This window comes from Dendropsophus ebraccatus, chromosome 3 (assembly GCF_027789765.1).
Source record: "Dendropsophus ebraccatus isolate aDenEbr1 chromosome 3, aDenEbr1.pat, whole genome shotgun sequence".
Lineage (NCBI taxonomy): Eukaryota > Metazoa > Chordata > Amphibia > Anura > Hylidae > Dendropsophus > Dendropsophus ebraccatus.
The window spans coordinates 185,546,982-185,555,595 of NC_091456.1; the positions used below are offsets into that span (position 1 = coordinate 185,546,982).

General features: G+C 53.8%; 1 protein-coding gene across 1 annotated transcript in view; it reads left to right on the top strand.

Annotated features, from left to right (window-relative positions):
• Positions 1-8,614, top strand: part of LOC138786767 (zinc finger protein OZF-like) — a 419,299-nt gene that overhangs the window by 269,212 nt on the left and 141,473 nt on the right. The window lies entirely within an intron of this gene.

Consider the following 8,614-nt stretch of genomic DNA (forward strand, 5'->3'; position numbering starts at 1 on the left):
GAGAAATCCTGCCTGGGGCATTCCTAATGATGGGGAGGAGGGAGGGGCATTGCAGGCCTAGGGCATACACACTCTAGGCCACGCCAATTTGACACAGGGCTGCAAGTTGTTTTTTAGGACAATAACTGCATCACCTGCCGAACGGACCCCAGGACAGATCTTAGATTAAAAGCAGCTATCTGAAGGTATAAGCAGTTTTGGGAGGGCAGATTGTGGGTACAAAGTCCCTTTAAGGCACAGATTTCCGTGGCATACAGGCTCGGACTGGCCCACAGGGGAGCAGGGGAATCCCCCGGTGGGCCCTACCCATTGGTGGGCCCCTGAGCAGGAGATCTACATACCTCTTTAGCAGCTTCAGGATGACATATCCCCCAGTTAGTTTCATGGGACTTCACCTTTCAAGAAATTTAAGTGGACGGCTGAGTTGTTTGCATAGAAAAGGGATGGAGAACCTTCGGCCTTCCAGCTGTGGAAAAACTACAACTCCCATCGTGCCTGGACAGCTCCTATACACTAGAACAGGGATGGGGAACCTTCGGCCTTCCAGCTGTGGAAAAACTACAACTCCCATCATGCCTGGACAGCTCCTATACACTAGAACAGGGATGGGGAACCTTCGGCCTTTCAGCTGTTGCAGAACTACAACTCCCATCATGCCTGGACAGCCTTCGGCTGTCCAGGCATGATGGAAATTGCGGTTTTGCAACAGCTGAAAGGCCGAAGGTTCCCCATCCCTGTTCTAGTGTATAGGAGCTGTCCAGGCATGATGGGAGTTGTAGTTTTTCCACAGCTGGAAGGCCGAAGGTTCCCCATCCCTGTTCTAGTGTATAGGAGCTGTCCAGGCACGATGGGAGTTGTAGTTTTTCCACAGCTGGAAGGCCGAAGGTTCCCCATCCCTGGCATATAGTGTCTGACCAGTTTCTAACAGTGAGCGAGCATTGCCGGCCACATACACAGCACTGTGCAAAGTCTCTATAGTAATGTGAAAGGTTTGGCGCTGGGTATATCTGGTGTATGTAGGGTGGGCCCCTAGAATAAAATATTCCCTGGTGGGCCCAAGGTACCCCAGTCCGACACTGGTTGCATACATTTACATCTTATGTTGTCAAGGGGTTAAAAATGTATTTTTACTCTCCAGGACCACCAGGGCCTTTACCATAAGCTTAGACTACTAGGGGTTCTACTACCATAAGTCATTTCAGTGCCATAGACCACCAGGACTCTACTATAAACTTCTTCCCTGCCCTGAATCACCAGCAGCTTTACCATAAACCCTTTCACTGCCCTGGACCATCAGGGACACAAGAATAAACCCCTTCACTGCCCAAAACGGTCAGGAACTCTACCATGAACTCCCTCACTGCCCTAGCCCACCAGGGATTCTACCAGAAGCTCCTTCACTTCTCTAGGCTACCAGGATCTCTACCACAAATCCTTTACTCTCCTAGACCACCAGGTAATTTTTTTGTTGCCCAGGGACCCAATTTTATTTTAAAATGATATCCAACATTACACTGGCACTGCTTATCTAGCTTTTGGAGCAGTTTCCTCCTTGTGGGCTAACCCCAGAGGAGGACAGAGGAAGTACAGCTCCTGGGGAGTGAATACTGTTGGTACCAAGTATAGATTGCAGTTGGGAGGCCGTGGTTGGCACTGGAGAGGAATGGCTCTTGTAGCTGGCTGGGTAGACTTTGGTAGAGTTTGAAGGGAAGGCTCTGGTTGACATTGTAATATGCACCTCAGCTGCTGCAGAACCTCATCTTTTTGTAGAGAAAGTTGTTCTCGTTTCCCGTCCACAACACTTAGTAAGGGACATGATGCCTGTATAATATTCGTTCCCATACCCCTTCCTGTAGTTACTCATGTTACAAGAGTCTTAGGGGAAATGGTTTTGCTCCGGCTATCTTTTCTTTGTAATATTCACTATGTGGAAATAAATTCCTCTAAGTGATTGTTTACGGTTCTCATCCCCCCAGTTCCTGACTGATCCTCCCGGCATCTCCGCTCAGCCGGGGGGTTACTGGAAAACCCCTCCAAAGACGATCCCCCAGTCCCTGTAAAAACCCAAGAACTTCTATTTCTATTGAGTTAAGTAACTCCAATGGGATGAGTAGAGCCCAGTGTACACTGGATACAAGTTAGGCTGTGTCTGGGCTCTGTTCCCCATGTACCTAGTAGGGGGTAGGCTGTGTCTGGGCTCTGTTCCCCATGTACCTAGTAGGGGGTAGGCTGTGTCTGGGCTCTGTTCCCCATGTACCTAGTAGGGGGTAGGCTGTGCCCGGGCACTGTTCCTGGTAGGTGGTGAAGTAAGCTATGGCTGGGCTTTCTTCCCAGTGTTCCCAGTGGAAGTGGGGGAGTAAGCTGTACCCAGGTTATGTTCCTGTTGAGGGTTGACCTGTGCCCGGGCTCAGTTTCACATGTTCCTCATATGGGGTAAGCTTTGCCGCCTGTTCTTTTCCCCATATTCCTGGTAGGGGGAGACCGGCCAAAGAAGACAGTGACGGCTGCTGGTTAAAGGTCTCAATGCAGTGACATCCTAGGTGCATTGCCCCCTGGGAAACATCAATATGCAAAAAGGTCCGCGGAGCCTCAGTTACCAGTCACAAAACATGGAAATAGCCAGATATCCCTCCAGGGAAGGACCCAGCAAAAGGGATGGCTCCTGTATGGAGACCACCAAACCCACTATATTAGGTGGCCAACTCAGTTACGAGTCTGATGATATGACCAGGGAAATAGGGGGTAGGGGGTAAGCTGTGCCAGGGGTCTATTTCCTGTGTTCCTGTTAGGGGGTAAGCTATGCCCGGGCTCTATTCCCTGTGTTTCCGGTAGGGGGGTAAACTATGCCCAGGCTCTACTCCCTATGTTCCCGGTAGGGGGTAAGCTATGCCCCGGCTCTATTCCCCCTGTTCCTGGTAGGGGGGTAAGCTGCGCCCGGACTCTATCCCCCATGTTCCTGGTAGGTCTATTCCCCCATGTACCTGGTTTCTATTCCCTGTGTTCCCGGCAGGGGGGTAAGCTGTGCCTGGGCTCTATTCCCCCTGTTCCTGGTAGGGGGGTAAGCTGTGCCTGAGCTCTATTCCCTATGTTTCCGGTAGGGGGTAAGCTGTGCCGGAGCGCTATTCCCTATGTTCCCGGTAGGGGGTAAACTGTGCCTTAGCTTTATTCCCTATGTTCACGGTAGGGGGGGGGGGGTAAGCTATGCCTGAGCTCTATTCCCCCTGTCTCTCGTAGAGGGGTAAGCTGTGCCTGAGCTCTATTCCCCCTGATTCTGGTAGGGGGGTAAGCTGAGCCTAGGGCTCTATTCCCTACGTTCCCAGTACGTGGTAAACTGTGCCCAGGCTCTATTCCCTGTGTTCCCAGTAAGTGGTAAACTATGCCGGGCCTCTACTCCCCGTGTTCCCGGTAGGGGGGTAAACTGTGCCTTGGCTCTGTTCCCTATCTTCCCAGTAGGGTGGTAAACTATGTCTGGGCTCTATTCCCCGTGTTCCGGGTAGGCGGTGGCTGGGCTCTGTTCCCTATGCTCCCAGTAAGTGGTAGGCTGTGCCCGGGCTCTATTCCCTATGTTCCCAGTAAGTGGTGAGCTATGCCCGGGCTCTGTTCCCTATGCTCCCAGTAAGTGGTAGGCTGTGCCCGGGCTCTGTTCCCTATGCTCCCAGTAAGTGATAGGATATGCCCGGGCTCTATTCCCCCTGTTCCTGGTGGGGGAGGGAGTCGGATATGCCAGGGCTCTATTCCCCGTGCTCCCAGTAAGTGGTAGGCTGTGCCCGGGCTCTATTCCCTATGATCCCAGTAAGTGGTAGGCTGTGGCTGGGCTCTATTCCCTATGTTCCCAGTAAGTGGTAGGCTGTGCCCAGGCTCTATTCCCTATGCTCCCAGTAAGAGGTAGGCGGTGGCTGGGCTCTATTCCCTGTGTTCCCAGTAAGTGGCGAGCTATGTCCGGGCTCTATTCCCTATGCTCCCAGTAAGTGGTAGGCTGTGGCTGGGCTCTATTCCCTATGTTCCCAGTAAGTGGTAGGCTATGGCTGGGCTCTATTCCCCGTGCTCCCAGTAAGTGGTAGGCTGTGCCCGGGCTCTATTCCCTATGTTCCCAGTAAGTGGTAGGCTGTGGCTGGGCTCTATTCCCTATGTTCCCAGTAAGTGGTAGGCTGTGCCCGGGCTCTATTCCCTATGCTCCCAGTAAGTGGTAGGCTGTGCCCGGGCTCTATTCCCTATGCTCCCAGTAAGTGGTAGGCTATGCCCGGGCTCTATTCCCTATGTTCCCAGTAAGTGGTGAGCTGTGGCTGGGCTCTATTCCCTATGTTCCCAGTAAGTGGTAGGCTGTGCCCGGGCTCTATTCCCTATGCTCCCAGTAAGTGGTAGGCTGTGGCTGGGCTCTATTCCCTATGTTCCCAGTAAGTGGTAGGCTATGCCCGGGCTCTATTCCCTATGTTCCCAGTAAGTGGTAGGCTGTGGCTGGGCTCTATTCCCTATGTTCCCAGTAAATGGTAGGCTGTGCCCGGGCTCTATTCCCTATGTTCCCAGTAAGTGGTAGGCTATGCCCGGGCTCTATTCCCTATGCTCCCAGTAAGTGGTAGGCTGTGCCCGGGCTCTATTCCCTATGCTCCCAGTAAGTGGTAGGCTGTGGCTGGGCTCTATTCCCTATGTTCCCAGTAAGTGGTAGGCTATGCCCGGGCTCTATTCCCAGTAAGTGGTAGGCTATGCCCGGGCTCTATTCCCAGTAAGTGGTAGGCTATGCCCGGGCTCTATTCCCAGTAAGTGGTAGGCTATGCCCGGGCTCTATTCCCAGTAAGTGGTAGGCTATGCCCGGGCTCTATTCCCTATGTTCCCAGTAAGTGGTAGGCTATGCCCGGGCTCTATTCCCTATGTTCCCAGTAAGTGGTAGGCTGTGGCTGGGCTCTATTCCCTATGCTCCCAGTAAGTGGTAGGCTGTGGCTGGGCTCTATTCCCTATGTTCCCAGTAAGTGGTAGGCTGTGCCCGGGCTCTATTCCCTATGTTCCCAGTAAGTGGTAGGCTATGCCCGGGCTCTATTCCCTATGTTCCCAGTAAGTGGTAGGCTGTGCCCGGGCTCTTTTCCCTATGTTCCCAGTAAGTGGTAGGCTGTGCCCGGGCTCTATTCCCTATGTTCCCAGTAAGTGGTAGGCTGTGCCCGGGCTCTATTCCCTATGTTCCCAGTAAGTGGTAGGCTATGCCCGGGCTCTATTCCCTATGTTCCCAGTAAGTGGTAGGCTATGCCCGGGCTCTATTCCCTATGTTCCCAGTAAGTGGTAGGCTGTGGCTGGGCTCTATTCCCCATGCTCCCAGTAAGTGGTAGGCTATGCCTGGGCTCTATTCCCTATGCTCCCAGTAAGTGGTAGGCTGTGCCCGGGCTCTATTCCCTATGTTCCCAGTAAGTGGTAGGCTATGCCCGGGCTCTATTCCCTATGTTCCCAGTAAGTGGTAGGCTGTAGCTGGGCTCTATTCCCCATGCTCCCAGTAAGTGGTAGGCTGTGCCCAGGCTCTATTCCCTATGTTCCCAGTAAGTGGTAGGCTGTGGCTGGGCTCTATTCCCTATGCTCCCAGTAAGTGGTAGGCTGTGCCCGGGCTCTATTCCCTATGTTCCCAGTAAGTGGTAGGCTATGCCCGGGCTCTATTCCCTATGTTCCCAGTAAGTGGTAGGCTGTGCCCAGGCTCTATTCCCAGTAAGTGGTAGGCTATGCCCGGGCTCTATTCCCTATGTTCCCAGTAAGTGGTAGGCTGTGGCTGGGCTCTATTCCCTATGTTCCCAGTAAGTGGTAGGCTGTGCCCGGGCTCTATTCCCTATGCTCCCAGTAAGTGGTAGGCTGTGCCCTGGCTCTATTCCCTATGCTCCCAGTAAGTGGTAGGCTATGCCCGGGCTCTATTCCCTATGTTCCCAGTAAGTGGTAGGCTATGCCCGGGCTCTATTCCCTATGCTCCCAGTAAGTGGTAGGCTGTGGCTGGGCTCTATTCCCTATGTTCCCAGTAAGTGTAGGCTGTGGCTGGGCTCTATTCCCTATGATCCCAGTAAGTGGTAGGCTGTGCCCGGGCTCTATTCCCTATGATCCCAGTAAGTGGTAGGCTATGCCCGGGCTCTATTCCCTATGTTCCTAGTAAGTGGTAGGCGGTGGCTGGGCTCTATTCCCTATGTTCCCAGTAAGTGGTAGGCTATGCCGGGGCTCTATTCCCAGTAAGTGGTAGGCTATGCCCGGGCTCTATTCCCTATGTTCCCAGTAAGCGGTAGGCTGTGGCTGGGCTCTATTCCCTATGTTCCCAGTAAGTGGTAGGCTATGCCCGGGCTCTATTCCCTATGTTCCCAGTAAGTGTAGGCTGTGGCTGGGCTCTATTCCCTATGATCCCAGTAAGTGGTAGGCTGTGCCCGGGCTCTATTCCCTATGATCCCAGTAAGTGGTAGGCTATGCCCGGGCTCTATTCCCTATGTTCCTAGTAAGTGGTAGGCGGTGGCTGGGCTCTATTCCCTATGTTCCCAGTAAGTGGTAGGCTATGCCGGGGCTCTATTCCCAGTAAGTGGTAGGCTATGCCCGGGCTCTATTCCCTATGTTCCCAGTAAGCGGTAGGCTGTGGCTGGGCTCTATTCCCTATGTTCCCAGTAAGTGGTAGGCTATGCCCGGGCTCTATTCCCTATGTTCCCAGTAAGTGGTAGGCTGTGCCCGGGCTCTATTCCCTATGTTCCAAGTAAGTGGTAGGCTATGCCCGGGCTCTATTCCCTATGTTCTCAGTAAGTGGTAGGCTATGCCCGGGCTCTGTTCCCTATGTTCCCAGTAAGTGGTAGGCTATGCCCGGGCTCTATTCCCTATGTTCCCAGTAAGTGGTAGGCTGTGGCTGGGCTCTATTCCCTATGTTCCCAGTAAGTGGTAGGCTGTGCCCGGGCTCTATTCCCTATGTTCCCAGTAAGTGGTAGGCTGTGCCCGGGCTCTGTTCCGTATGTTTCTAGTAAGTGGTAGGCTATGCCCGGGCTCTATTCCCTATGTTCCCAGTAAGTGGTAGGCGGTGGCTGGGCTCTATTCCCTATGATCCCAGTAAGTGGTAGGCTATGCCCGGGCTCTATTCCCTATGATCCCAGTAAGTGGTAGGCTGTGGCTGGGCTCTATTCCCTATGATCCCAGTAAGTGGTAGGCTGTGGCCGGGCTCTATTCCCTATGTTCCCAGTAAGTGGTAGGCTGTGCCCGGGCTCTATTCCCTATGTTCCCAGTAAGTGGTAGGCTGTGCCCGGGCTCTATTCCCTATGTTCCCAGTAAGTGGTAGGCTGTGGCTGGGCTCTATTCCCTATGTTCCCAGTAAGTGGTAGGCTATGCCCGGGCTCTATTCCCTATGTTCCCAGTAAGTGGTAGGCTGTGGCCGGGCTCTATTCCCTATGCTCCCAGTAAGTGGTAGGCTATGCCCGGGCTCTATTCCCTATGTTCCCAGTAAGTGGTAGGCTATGCCCGGGCTCTATTCCCTATGCTCCCAGTAAGTGGTGAGCTGTGGCCGGGCTCTATTCCCTATGTTCCCAGTAAGTGGTAGGCTGTGGCTGGGCTCTATTCCCTATGTTCCCAGTAAGTGGTAGGCTGTGCCCGGGCTCTATTCCCTATGTTTCCAGTAAGTGGTGAGCTATGCCCGGGCTCTATTCCCTATGTTCCCAGTAAGTGGTAGGCTGTGCCCGGGCTCTATTCCCAGTAAGGGGTAGGCTGTGCCCGGGCTCTATTCCCTATGTTCCCAGTAAGTGGTAGGCGGTGCCCGGGCTCTATTCCCTATGTTCCCAGTAAGTGGTAGGCTGTGCCCGGGCTCTATTCCCTATGTTCCCAGTAAGTGGTAGGCTGTGCCCGGGCTCTATTCCCTATGCTCCCAGTAAGTGGTAGGCTATGCCCGGGCTCTATTCCCTATGTTCCCAGTAAGTGGTAGGCGGTGCCCGGGCTCTATTCCCTATGTTCCCAGTAAGTGGTAGGCGGTGCCCGGGCTCTATTCCCTATGTTCCCAGTAAGTGGTAGGCTGTGCCCGGGCTCTATTCCCTATGTTCCCAGTAAGTGGTAGGCTGTGCCCGGGCTCTATTCCCTATGTTCCCAGTAAGTGGTAGGCGGTGCCCGGGCTCTATTCCCTATGTTCCCAGTAAGTGGTAGGCTGTGCCCGGGCTCTATTCCCTATGTTCCCAGTAAGGGGTAGGCTGTGGCTGGGCTCTATTCCCTATGTTCCCAGTAAGTGGTAGGCGGTGCCCGGGCTCTATTCCCTATGTTCCCAGTAAGTGGTAGGCTGTGCCCGGGCTCTATTCCCTATGTTCCCAGTAAGTGGTAGGCTGTGCCCGGGCTCTATTCCCTATGCTCCCAGTAAGTGGTAGGCTATGCCCGGGCTCTATTCCCTATGTTCCCAGTAAGTGGTAGGCGGTGCCCGGGCTCTATTCCCTATGTTCCCAGTAAGTGGTAGGCGGTGCCCGGGCTCTATTCCCTATGTTCCCAGTAAGTGGTAGGCTGTGCCCGGGCTCTATTCCCTATGTTCCCAGTAAGTGGTAGGCTGTGCCCGGGCTCTATTCCCTATGTTCCCAGTAGGTGGCGTCTGTCCCGGATTCTGCTCCCTCTTCTCCAGACAGTTCCCAGCCGGGGCCGCGCCGCTGTTTACTGGAAG